Genomic DNA, 12621 nt, shown 5'->3' with positions numbered 1-12621 from the left:
CAGAGAAGGAGAGAGAGAGGGGGACATAGGAGATGGCCAGACGGAGGGGGACAGAGGGAGGGGGACAGAGAATGGAGGGAGAGAGAGAAGGGGAGAGAGAGAGAGGGGGGGGAGAGAGGGGGAAAGTGGGGGACAGAGGGAGATGGCCAGAGGGAGGGGGAAGAGAATCGAGAGAGAGAGAGGGAGATAGAGAGGGGAGAGAGGGGGCGAGCGAGGGGTGGGAGACAGAGTGCGGAGAGAGTGTAGAGGAGGGAGCGGGTTAGGGAGGGACGGAGTGAGAGAGAGGGGAGAGAGAATGGGGAAGAGAGAGTGGGGGAGAGAGTGGGGAGAGAGAGTGGGGAGAGAGTGGGAGAGAGAGTGCGGGAGAGAGTGCAGAAGGGAGAGGGTTAGGGAGAGAGGGAGTAAAAGAGGGGAGAGAGTTAGGTGACAGAGTGGGGGAGAGAGTTAGTGAAGAGAGAGGGGAGAGAGAGAGAGAGCGAGGGGTAGAGAGAGGGGGTGCGAGAGAGAGGTGCCGAGAGAGGGGCTGAGAGAGACGGTAGAGAAAGGGGAGGGGGGGTTGAGAGGGGGAAGAGAGAGAGGCGATAAAGAGAGACAGAGAGGGGGAAGAGAGACAGAGAGGGAGAAGAGAGACAGGGAGGCGGAGAGAGGGGGGAGAAGGAGGGAGTGAGAGAGGGAGGGAGAGTGAGGTGACAGAGTGAGTGGAGAGAGAGGGGCAGAGAGATAGGGGCGTAGAGAGGGAGGGCGAAAGTGGGAACGAGAGGAGGCAAGGGAGAAGGAGCAAGGGAGAGGGGGAGAGAAAAGGAGAGAGACGGGGAGAGGGAGAGGCGAGAGAGAAGGGGGAGAGAGGGAGGGAGATCGAGGGAGGGAGAGGGGAGAGAGGGCGGGAGAGAGGGGGCAGAGAGCGGGGGGAGAAAGTGGGGAAGAGAGATGGGGAGAGTGTGGGGGTGAGTGAGGGGGTGAGAGAGAGAAGGAGAGAGAGAGGGGAGGGAGTGGGTGGGAGAGAGAGGGAGAGAGATGGGGAGAGAGAGGGGGAGAGGGGGGAGATGGGGAGAGCGAAGGGGAAAGCGGGAGAGACGGGGAGAGAGAGAGGGGAAGGAGAGGAAGAGGCGAGGGAGTTGGAGAGAGGGGGACAGAAAGGGGGTGAGAGTTGGGGGACAGAGCGCACGGAGAGGGGGGAGAGAGAATGGGAGAGAGATGGAGAGAGTGAGAGGGTAAGAGAGGGGAGAGAGGGCGCACGAGAGGGGGCGTGAGAAGTGGGCAAGGGGGCGAGATGGGGTGAGAGAGTGGGGAGAAACAGCGGGAGAGGGAGAGAGTGAGGCTGCGAGAGAGAGGGGTAGAGAGAGAGTGAGAGTGGGTGGCGAGAGAGTGGGGCGAGACAGAGAGTTAGAGAGAGGGGGAGCGAGACAGGGGAGTGAGAGAGGGGGTTGAGAGAGGGGGAGAAGGTGGAGAGAGAGGTGGAGAGGGGGCAGAGAGAGAGTGTGGAGAGAAAGGGGAAAGAGTGAGAGGGAGAAGAGAGGGGAAGAGATGGGGGGAGAGAGGGTAAGAGTGAGAGAGGGGAGAGAGGGGGCGAGAGAGCGAGGGTGAGCGAGCGGGGGCGAGAGAGCGGGGAATGAGAGAGTTGGCAGAGAGTGGGAGAGAGAGAAGGGGAGAGAGAGGGGGGAGAGGGGGGCGAGAGAGCGGGGGGTGAGAGCGCCGAGGTGAGAGAGCGGGGAATGACAGAGAGGGGGAGAGAGAGGGGGAGGGGGAGAGAGAGGTGGAGAGAGGGGGAAAGAGAGAGGAGAGAGAGGGAGAGAGAGACGGGGAGAGCTACAGGGAGAGGGGGAGAGAGACAGGGGGAAGGAGATGAAGGGGGCGAGGGAGGTGAAGAGGGGAGACAGAAAGGGGGTGAGAGAGTGGCAAAAGAGTGAGGGGAGAGAGGGGAGAGAGATGGGGAGAGTGATGGGGAAAGAGATGGCCAGAGTGAGAGGGAGAGAAAGGGGAGAGAGAGGCACAAGAGGGGGGTGAGAGAGACGGGCGAGGGTGGATGAGAGGGGGTGAGAGAGAGGGGAGGGAGTGGTGAGTGAGAGGATGCAAGAGAGAGGGGTAAAGAGAGGGGGCGAGAGAGGGTGGCGAGAGAGGGGGCGAGACAGGGGGTGAGGGGGGGGAGAGAGAGGGGGCAGAGAGAGAGAGTGGGGAGAAATAGGAGAGAAGAGAGCAGGGAGAGAGAGAGGAGAGAGACAGGAGAGATGGGGGCAGAGAGAGAGAGATTGTGGAGAGAAAGGCGGAAGAGAGAGCAGGAGAGTGAGAGGGAGAGAGAGGGGGAGTGATAGAGGGGGAGAGACAGGGCGAGAGAGAGAAAGAGAGGGGGGAGAGAGGGATGTGAGTGAGAGGGGGTGAGAGAGCGGTGGTAAGAGAGCAGGATGTTAGAGAGAGGGGGCAGAGAGTGGGGGGTGCGAGAGAGGGGGAGAGGGGGGAGAGAGGGGGAGAGGGGGGAGAGAGGGGGAGAGGGGGGAGAGAGATGGGTAGAGCGACGGGGAGAGGCAGGAGAGACAGGGGAGAGAGGGGGAGAGAGAGAGGGGGCGAGAGAGGGAGTGAGAGTGGGGGGTGAGAGTGGGGGGGGTGAGAGAGTGGGGCGAGAGAGGGGAGAGTGGGGGGCAGAGAGAGGGAGTGGGGAGAAAAAGGGGGGAAGAGAGAGCGGGAGAGTGAGAGGGACAGAGAGGGGGAGAGATGGAGGGGGGAGAGAGAGAGGGAGAGAGAAGGGAGGGAGGATGGTGAGAGAGTGGAGGTGAATGAGCCGGTGGTGAGAGAGAGGGGGCAGACAGTGGGGGGGAGAGAGGGGAAGAGAGTGGAGGGAGAGAGATGGGGAGAGAAAGGGGGAGGCAGAGGAAGGTGCGAGGGAGGGGGAGAGAGGCCGACAGAGAGGGGGTGAGAGCGGGGGAAGACAGTGTGGGAGTGCGAGGCAGACAGAGAGGGGGGAGAGGGAGGGGGAGAGAGAAGGGGAGAGAGACGATGAGAGCGACGTGGAGAGGGGGGAGAGATGGGTAGAGAGAGTGGTAAGGAGAGAAAGGGGCGAGGTAGGTGGAGAGAGGGGGACAGAAAGAGGGTGAGAGTGGGGGGGAGAGAGAGGGGGAGAGAGGGGAGAGTGAGAGGGCGAGAGAGGTAGGGAGTGAGAGACGGAGAGAGAGAGAGGCGAGAGATTTAGGCGACAGAGTTAGTGAAGAGCGAGAGGGGTGAGAGAAAGTTTGAGGGGTAGAGAGAGAGGGTGAGCAGGGTAGAGAGAGATGGGGTAGAGAGAGGGGATGAGAGAGTGGGTAGAGAGAGAGGGTAGAGGGAGGGGAAGAGAAGGGGAGAGGAGAGAGGGGTTACAGGGGGATAGTAGGAGACAGAGAGGGGAGAGTCGGGAGGGGAGAGGAGAGGAGAGCGAGGGGGAGAGAGGGAGGCGGCCAGAAGGAGGGAGACAGAGGGAGGGAGACAGAGAATGGAGGGAGAGAGAGTGGGAGGAGAGAGAGGTGAGAGAGAGGGTGGAGAGTGGGGGAGAGAGAGGGGAGAGTCGGGGAGAGAGAGAGGAGAGAGAGGGGGACAGAGGGAGGGGGACAAAGAATCAGGGGAGAGAGAGGGGGAGAGAGAGTGGGGGGAGAGAGATTGGGGAGAGAGAGTGAGGGGAGAGGAGAGTGGGGGAGTGAATGGGGAGAGAGAGTGGGGGAGAGAGTGGGGGAGACAGAGTGGGGTGGAGGGAGAGGGTTAGGGAAGGAGGGAGCGAGAGAGAGTGGGAGAGAGTTAGGTGACAGTGTGGGGGAGAGATTTTGTGAAGAGAGAGGGGAGAGAGAGAGAGTGAGTGGTAGAGAGAGGGGGTGCGAGAGAGAGGTGCTGAGAGAGGCGCTGAGAGAGACGTTAGAGAGAAGGGGAGAGAGAAGGAGAGAGAGGGCCGGGGAGAGGGGAGAGAGAGGGGAGAGAGAGAGAGGCGGTAGAGACAGATAGAGAGCGGGAAGAGAGACAGGGAGGGGGAGAGGGGGGAGAGAGAGTGGGAGAGAGAAGAGGAGAGAGAGGGTGAGAGAGGGATGGAGTGAGAGAGGGTGGGAGAGTGTTGTGACAGAGTGAGGGGAGAGAGAGGGGCAGAGAGATGGGGTGAGAGAGGGAGGGCGAAAGGGGGAAGGAGAGGAGGCAAGGTAGAAAGGGCAAGGGAGAGAGGGGGAGAAAGAAGGAGAGAGAGAGACGGGGAGCGAGAGGGAGGGAGAGCAAGAGGGAGAGGGGGAGAGGGCGGGAAAGAGGGAGCAGAGAGCGGGGGAGAAAGTGGGGAAGAGAGATGGGGAGAGTGTGAGGGTATGTGAGGTGTGTGAGAGAGAGAAGGGAGAGAGAGAGGGATGGGGAGCGAGGGGAGAGAGAGGGGAGAGAGGGCGGGAGAGAGGGGGCAGAGAGCGGGTGGAGAAAGTGGGGGAAGCGAGATGGGGAGAGTGTGGAGGTGAGTGAGGGGCTGAGGGAGAGGGAGGGAGTGGTGAGACGAGGGGGAGAGAGAGGGGAAGAGGGAAGGGGGAGATAGAATAGGGAGAGAGGGGGGAGAGATAGATGGGGAGAGAGCGGATGAGAGAGAGAAAGAGAGGGTGAGAGAGGGGAGAGAGTGGTGGTGAGAGAGCAGGGTGTGAGAGAGAAAGGCAGAGAGTGGGGGAGAGAGTGGGGGGCGAGAGAGGGTTAGAGAGAGGGAAAGCGGGAGGGGGAGAGAGGGAGAGAGAGAGTAGACAGAGACGGGTAGATTGACGGGGAGTGGAGAGAGAGACAGGGGTAGAGAGAGGGGGCGAGAGAGGGTGGTGAGAGCGGGGGCGAGAGCGTGAGAGAGGGGGCAGAGAGAGAGAGTGTGGAGGGAAAGGGGGAGAAGAGAAAGGCGGGAGAGTGTGGGGAAAGAGAGGGGGAGAGATAGGCGGAGACACAGCGTTAGAGAATAGACTGGAGAGAGAGGGAGGGAGGTTGGTGCGTGAGGTGGGGTGAGACGAAGTGGGGGGGGTGAGAGTGAGGGGGGCAGAGTGTCGGGGAGAGAGAGGGGGAGAGCGTGGGGGTAGAGAGAGGGAGAGTGAGGGGGAGAGGTTGGGGAAGAGACTGGGAGAGCGAATGGGCAGAGATGGTGGGAAAGAGAGGGGGAGGGAGATGAAGGGAGCGAGGGAGCGGGTTAGAGAGGGGCAGAAAGGGGGTGGGGGAGAGAGATGGGGAGAGTGAGAGTGAGAGGGAGAGAGAGAGGAGAGAGTGGGGGCGTAAAAGGAGGCAAGAGAGGCGGGCGAGAGGGGGCGAGAGGGGGTGAGAGAGGGGGAGAGAGAGAAGGGGAGAGGGGGAGAGAGAGAGGGTGCGAGAGAGAGGGGTAGAGAGAGAAGAGAGAGAGAAGGGTAGAGAGAGAGGGGGCGACAGAGGATTGCGAGTGAGGGGGGCGAGGCAGAGGGTGAGAAAGCGGGCGAGAGAGGGGGAGAGAAGGGGAGAGAGTGGGGGAGGGGGGAGTAGAGAGAGCAGGGAGAGAGAGGGGAGAGAGAGGGGGATAAAGAGGGGGAAGAGAGAGACTGGGGAGAGAGAGGGGGAGAGAGAGCCGGAGAGGGGGCAGAAAGAGAGAGAATGGGGAGAGAAAGGGGAAGAGAGAGCGGGAGTGTGAGGGGGAGAGAGAGTGGGAGAGATAGAGGGAGAGGGAGAGAGAGTGTGGTGGGGGGAGAGAGGGGGAGAGGTGGAGAGAGAGAGGGGGAGAATGAGAGTGGACGAGAGAGTGGTGGCGAGAGCAGGGGAGCTAGATTTGTGGGTGAGAGTGGGGGCACGACAGAGTGGGGGGGGGAGAGAAGGGGCGAGAGATGGGGGAGAGAGTGCGGGAGAGACTGGAGGAGAGAATGGGGGAGTGAGTGGGGGAGAGAGTGGGGAAGAGGGGGCAGAGAGAGAGGGAGGAGGGGGAGAGAGAATGGCTGGAGAGTGGAGGGAGTGAGTGGGGCAAGTGAGTGTGGGGAGAGAGTGTGGGAGAGTGGGTAGAGAGTGAGGGAGAGAGTGGGGAATAGAGTGGGGGAGAGAGAGAGGGTGAGAGATGGAGGGAGAGAGAGGGGAGAAGGTTCGTAGACAGAGTGGGGAGAGAGTTAGTGAAGAGAAAGGGAGAGAGAGAGTTAGGGGTAGAGAGAGGGGGTAGAGAGAGAGGGTGAGAGCGTGGGGACAGCGAGGGAGTGTGAGGGAATGAGAGGGTAGGGAGAGTGAGGTAACAGAGTGAGGGGAGAGAGGGAAGTGCAGAGAGAGAGGGGGTCGAGAGAGGGATGCGAGAGAGGGAGAGAGGGAGGGGAGAGAAGGGAATGGAGAGAACGAGGGGAAGTGAGGGAAGGCAGAGAGAGTGGGTTGAGAGAGGGGGAGAGGGGGAGAGAGGGAGGAGAAAGAGAGGGAGAGAGAGGTAGTGGGGAAGGAGAGGGGGTGAGAGAGAGAGGGGGGAGAGCGGGGAGAGAGAGGGGGAGAGAGAGGCGGGAGAGAAAGAGGGGGAGAGAGAGAGGCCAGAGAGAGAGAGGGGGAGAGAGTGGTGCGAGAGATTGGGGCGAGAGAGGGGGAACGAGAGAGTGGATGGGGAAGGAGAGTGGGGGAGAGAGAGTGGGGATTGAGACAGGGATAGAGAGGGTGAGAGAGAGGGGGAGGGGGAGAGAGAGGGGTGATGGGGAGAGAGGGGGAAGAGGTGGCGAGACAGGGGGGTGAGAGAGGTTGGAGAGAGGGGAAAGTCAGAGAGCGGGGACAGAGTGACGAGGGGGCGATGGAGAGAGGGGAGACGGAGAGAGGGGAGACGAAGGGGGAGAGAGAGACGAAAGAGAGAGAAAGGGTAGAGAGACAGGGGTAGATAAGTGGAGAAATGAAAAGGATAAAAAGAGAGGGGGAGAGAATTGGGGTGAGAGAGACGGAGAGAGGGGGACAGAGGGAGTGGGAGAGAGAGAAGTGGAGAGAGGGAGGGGGACAGAGGGAGGGCGGAGAGAGTGGGGAGAGCGAGTAAGGGAGAGTGAGTGGGTAGAGAGAGAGACAGAGGGGGAGAGAGAGGGAGAGAGAGGGGGAGAGAGAGGGGGAGAGGGGGGGAGTGAGAGGTGAGAGAGAGGTGAGAGAGAGGGCAGAGAGAGGGGGAGAGAGAGGGGGAGAGAGAGGGGACGAGGGAGGGTGCGAGAGCGGGGAGAGAGAGATGGGAGAGAGAGAAGCAGGGGAGAGACAATGGTGGGGGAGAGAGAGATGGAGGTGAGAGAGAGAAGTGGGGGAGAGAGAGGTGAGTGAGAGAGAGGTGGGGGAGAGAGAGATGGGGGAAAGAGAGAGGGGAAACAAGAGAGGGGAAAGAGAGAGAGAGGGAAGAGAGAGAAGGGCAGAGAGAGGGATGGCGAAAGAGAGGAGGGGGACAAAGGAGAGGGTCAAGGGAGAGGGCGGAGAGAGGAGGGGGAGAGAGGGGGGTGAGAGAGCGGGGAGAGAGAAGGGGGAGAGCGACGTGGATAGGGGAGAGATGGGGAGAGAGAGGGGGAGGGAGACGAAGTGGCCGAGGGAGGTGGTTCAAGAGGGGAACAGAATTGGGGTGACCGAGGGGGGAGAGAGCGCGGGAAGAGAAAGGGGAGAGAGATGGGGAGAGTGACAGTGAGAGGGAGAGAGAGAGGAGAGAGAGAGAGGAGAGTGGGGGAGCGAGAGGCGGCGAGAGAGGCGGGCGAGAGGGGGGCATGAGGGGGTGAGAGAGAGGGAGAGAGGGGTGCAAGAGGGAGTGGTAGAGAGATGGGGGAGAGAGAGAAGGGTAGAGAGAGGGGGAGAAAGAGGGGGAGAGAGAGAGGAGGAGAGAGAGGGGGAGTGAGAGGGGGGGGGAGAGAAGGGAGAGAGAGGGGACTGGGGCGAGAGCAGGGATAGAGAGAGGAGGGAGAGAGAGAGAGAAGCAAGGGAGAGACAATGGTAGAGGAGAGAGAGATGTAGGCGAGAGAGTGGTGGGGGAGAGAGGAGAGTGGGGGCGCGAGAGGCGGCGAGAGAATCGGGCGAGTGGGGGGCATGAGGGGGTGAGAGAGAGGGAGAGAGAGGGTGCAAGAGAGAGGGGTAGAGAAATAGGGGGAGAGAGAAGGGTAGAGAGAGAGGGGGAGAGAGATGGGGAGAGAGAGAGGAGGAGAGAGAGGGGGAGTGAGAGGGGAGAGAAGGAGAGAGAGATGGGGAGAGTGATATTGAGAGGGAGAGAGAGAGGAGAGAGAGAGGAGAGTGGGGGCGCGAGAGGCGGCGAGAGAGGCGGGCGAGCAGGGGGGCATGAGGAGGTGAAAGAGAGGGAGAGAGGGTGCAAGACAGAGGAGAAGAGAGATGGGGGAGAGAGAGAAGGGTAGAGAGAGGGGGAGAGAGATGGGGAGAGAGAGAGGAGGAGGTGAGAGAGAGGTGGAGGTGAGAGAGGTGGGGAAAGAGAGAGAGGGGAAGAGAGAGAGGAGAAAAGAGAGAGAGGGGAAGAGAGAGAATGCAGAGAGAAGGAGGGCAAAAGAGGGGAGTAGGGCCAACGGAGAGGGGTCAAAGGAGAGGGCGGAGAGAGGAGGGGGAGAGAGAGGGGAGAGAGGGGGGAGAGGGGGAGAGAGAGGGGGAGAGAGGGGGAGAGAGAGGGGGAGAGAGAGCGGGGATAGAGAGAGCGGGGAGAGAGCGCGGGAGAGAGGGAGGGGAGAGAGAGGAGGCAAGGTAGGGGGAGAGAGAGAGGTGAGTGAAACGGGCAGAGAGAGGGGGAGATAGAGAGTGGAAGGGAGAGGGGGAGAGCGAGTGGGAAAGTGAGGGGCGAGAGAGAGGGACGAGCGAAGAGAGGGAGACAGAGAGGGTGTGAGAGAGAGGGGAGGGACAGGGGAGAGAGAGAGAGAGGCGAGAGAGAGGGGAGAGAGAGGGTGGGGAGATAGAGTGGGGGAGTGAGTGGGGGGATTGAGTGGGGGGAGAGGGGGGAGAGAGGGGGTAAAGAGTGGGGGAGAGAGAGAGCGGGAGAGTGTGAGAGGGGGAGGGAGTGTGAGGTGACAGAGTGAGGGCGTCGAAAGAGGGGGTGAGAGAGGGGGAGAGAGAAAGGGGAGAGAAGGAGGGGGGAGAGAGGGAGGAGGAGAGAAGGAGGGGGAGAGAGGGAGGAGAGAAAGAGAAAGGTGAGAGAGTGAGGCAAGAGAGGAAATAAGAGATGGTGAAAGAGAGAGAGGGAGAAAGAGAGGGAGAGAGCGAGGGGGAGCAAGAGAGTGTGTGGGGAGGAAGGGGTGGGATAAAAGGGGAGGGGGAAGACAGAGGGGAAGACAGACAGCGGGGGAGAGCGCGGGCAAGAGAGGGGGAGATGGAGATAGAAGAGACAGAGAGAGGTGAGTAGGAAGATGGAGAGGGGAGAGATAGAGGGGAGAGAGAGTGGAGAGAGAGAGGAAAAAGAGAGGAGAGAGAGGCGGGGTAGAGAGACAGGGTAGAGAGAGGGGAGTATTGAGAAGGATAAAGAGAGAGGGTGGAGAGAGAAGGGGCCGACGGGGGGCGAGAGAGGGGGACAGAGGGAGTGGGAGAGAGTGAGGGAGAGAGAGTTAGGGGGAAAGAGGGAGGAGGAGAGAGAGAGGGGAGAGAGAGTGGGATAGAGAGAGGGGAGAGAGAGAGAAGTGGGGAGATAGAGAGGTAAGTGAGAGAGAGGTGGGGAGAGAGTGGTGGGGAAAGAGAGAGGGGGGAAGAAAGAGCGAGCAAGAGAGAGGGGAAGAGAGAGAGGGGGAAAGATAAGGGGAGAGATAAGGGGGAGAGATTAGGGGGAGAGATTGGGGGAGAGATTGGGGAGAGATTGTGGAGAGATAGCGGAGAGGTACCGGGAGACATAGGGGAGAGAGAAGGGGAAAGAGAAGGAGAAAGAGAAGGGGAAAGAGAAGGGGAAAGATTGGGAAGTGAGAGGGGTTAGAGAGAGATGGATTAGAGAGAAGTGAACGGGAGAGAAAGGGGTCAAGTGCAGGGTTCGAGAGAGGGGGTCGAGAGAGGAGAGTCGAGTGAGGGCTTTCGAAGGGAAGTGGTCGTGAGAGGTGTGTCGAAAGAGGGGGTACAGTGAGGGGGTCGAGAGAAGAGGGTAGAGAGAGGGGGGTCGAGAGAGTGGGTCGAGAGGGGGAGAGTGAGGGGAGGGGGGAGAGAGAGGGGTGAGAGCATGGGGAGTGAGAGTGGGGAGTGAGAGATTGGGGGAGAGAGGGGGGCAGAGAGGGGGCAGTGATGGGGGAGAAAATGAGAGAGTGGAGAGAGAGAATGAAGGGAGAGAGATGGGAGAGAGCGAGGTTGTGAGCAAGAGAGACGGGCGAGAGAGGGGGCGAGCGAGAGACAGAGAGGTGCAAGTGTGAGTGAGTGAGTGAGGGGACGGAAATGAGAGAGTGTCTGAGAGATCGAGAGAGAGAGTGTGATAAGGGGACAAGAGAGAGAAAGAGAGAGAGTGAGAAAGATAGAAAGAGGGGGAGAGCGAGATAGGGAGAGATACAAGGTGAGCTAGAGAGAGAGGGACATGAGTGAGAAGCACGTAAGGGGGGGCGAGAGAGAGTCAGGTGAGAGAGAGGGATGAGGTGGAGAGTGAGTGAATGGGTGAGAGAGAGAGTGAGTGAGGGGAAGAGAGATAGAAAGAGAAGGTGAGAGAGGGGCTGAGAGAGAGAATAAGAGTGAGAGCGTGAGAGATAGAGAGTGAGGGAGTGAGAGAGGGGATTGAGAAAAAGAGACAGAGAATCTGAGAGAGAGAGAGAGAGAGAGAGAGAGAGAGAGAGATGTCTCAGGGAGGGCCAGGTCAGCAGAGGTGAGAGCAGAACACTCACAAGATGATGTGAATGAAGCCTAGAATGTAGCTGTTCCTTACCCAGCTCTGTATCTATGTCCTGTCTTCCAGGTCTGAATATATAAGGTCACTAACCCCTCTCTGTGCTGTTTACTGTGAGTGATCTTACAGGCTGCAGGATTTACTGAAGGCTCCAGATCTCACTCTCCATCTCTCTCTGACTGACCAACCATCTTTGATGTGGTAAAGGACGAGACGGGAGTTAGGAATTCGGCTGAGACAGGAAAATCCTGATTACCTGCAGGAGACAGGGAAACAGACAGAATAAGAAATTAGACTGATGCAGTGAGGTTTACACATGGGGGATGGCACTGAGTCCCACAGAGATCGGGAAAATCCCAGTCTCCATCCCTGGCCTGTTCTGCTGTGTCTCTCTGGAATGGAGAATTCCATTGGCTCAGGATCTGGAGGAGCTGCAAGTGTGAGAGACGCTGACAGAGGCAGCAATTAGACCCACACAGTGAGGGATACCACATGGAGAGAGACTGAGTGATATCACCAGAGTGCAGGAGTGTATCAGGATCACACAATGGTCATGATGAAAGGGTTGTGATTCATGGTGCACGGGGATCAGTCCTCAGTGTCAGGTGAGCTACGAGTGGGACAGGTGATGGCCTCATGCTATTCTCACCCGACTGTTCATCCAGATGTCAATGCCGGTGTCCAGTATAACCCATCTAACTGCTTAATATCCTTTTAGGAAGGAAATCTATTATAGACAGCGGGTCTGGCCGACACATGATTCAGACCCAGAGCGATGGGGTTGACTCTAAACAGCTCTCTGTAATGATCCAGCAAGGCACTCAGCTCAAGGGCAGCTCGGGGTGGGCATGCGATGCTGGCCAGCCAGAGACAGCAATATCCCATGAGTGAATTAAACACAACACTGTTGGGAGCAGTGTCCTGGCCAATCATGTCGGTAGGCTTATGGACTTTAAACTGATAGAGAGGATGCAGAGGATTCAGGTGAAAGGACCTTTCCAAATCCAAAGAGAAATGACAATGTAGCTGAAGACAAGCAGAATGGAACAGGAAGAGACAGAGTTTAACTGAAACTGTACATCAGTGAATTGGACTGTGACAAGAAATTGTGGAAAGAATCAGTCGTAATGTTCTTTTTTGGACTGGATAAAGTCTCTGCAATAAGGTGGATGGACTGTGGCACAGAGATAAATGAGATTTAGTGGTGACACGGTGAACAAAAGGTGGAACATGAATATTTTATTGTACACCGCCTTGAGAGGTCTCAGGGAGGGCAGGATGGGTAACCCTGACAGTAATGTGTAACAAAGGCATTACAGAGAAAGCATTTGGCCTCAGATGATGAAACTGAATCAGTCTGAATGCAGATTCTGGGTAACACGTGTCAAAAACACAAGCAGGAGGACAGTTTAGAGGCTGCCTAACAGCATTTCATTGCTCAGCCATGTTACACATTCCAATGTATTCCTGTGTAATACAAAGGCACTGTGATAATTCGGGGAGCCTTCTGTCTTTGTATAATCTAGGACAGTCACATCGGCAAAAGTGATGTTCTCCGAACTCCTCTTTGAATGTTTCTGGCAGTGTTTCTTTGAATAACACGTTGTGGAAACGGCCAGGGAGGTGGCTGTCTCAGATCGACCGTTGGGTGATGACGCTGAGGGAAGGACTAATGTCACACTGAGATATCCTCTGGGAAATTGTAGTGCAGTGGAATTCAGCGAGATGATGGATTTTTAAAGTGACCATAAAGCACACCCAACAATCACAACCAAAGGCATTGACATGTGTTTGATAGGAGAACTGACCAAGGTAAACAGGGGAAACAGTGAAGTGTATGGCTGGGAATGGACAGTACAAACATTTACAGTCATAGAGATGGACAGCACAGAAACAGGGCCTTC

Source organism: Chiloscyllium punctatum, chromosome 31 (genome assembly GCF_047496795.1).
Source record: "Chiloscyllium punctatum isolate Juve2018m chromosome 31, sChiPun1.3, whole genome shotgun sequence".
NCBI classification, from domain to species: Eukaryota; Metazoa; Chordata; class Chondrichthyes; order Orectolobiformes; family Hemiscylliidae; genus Chiloscyllium; species Chiloscyllium punctatum.
The sequence above is the reverse complement of the archived record's forward strand: the minus strand, read 5'-3'. Positions refer to the sequence as shown.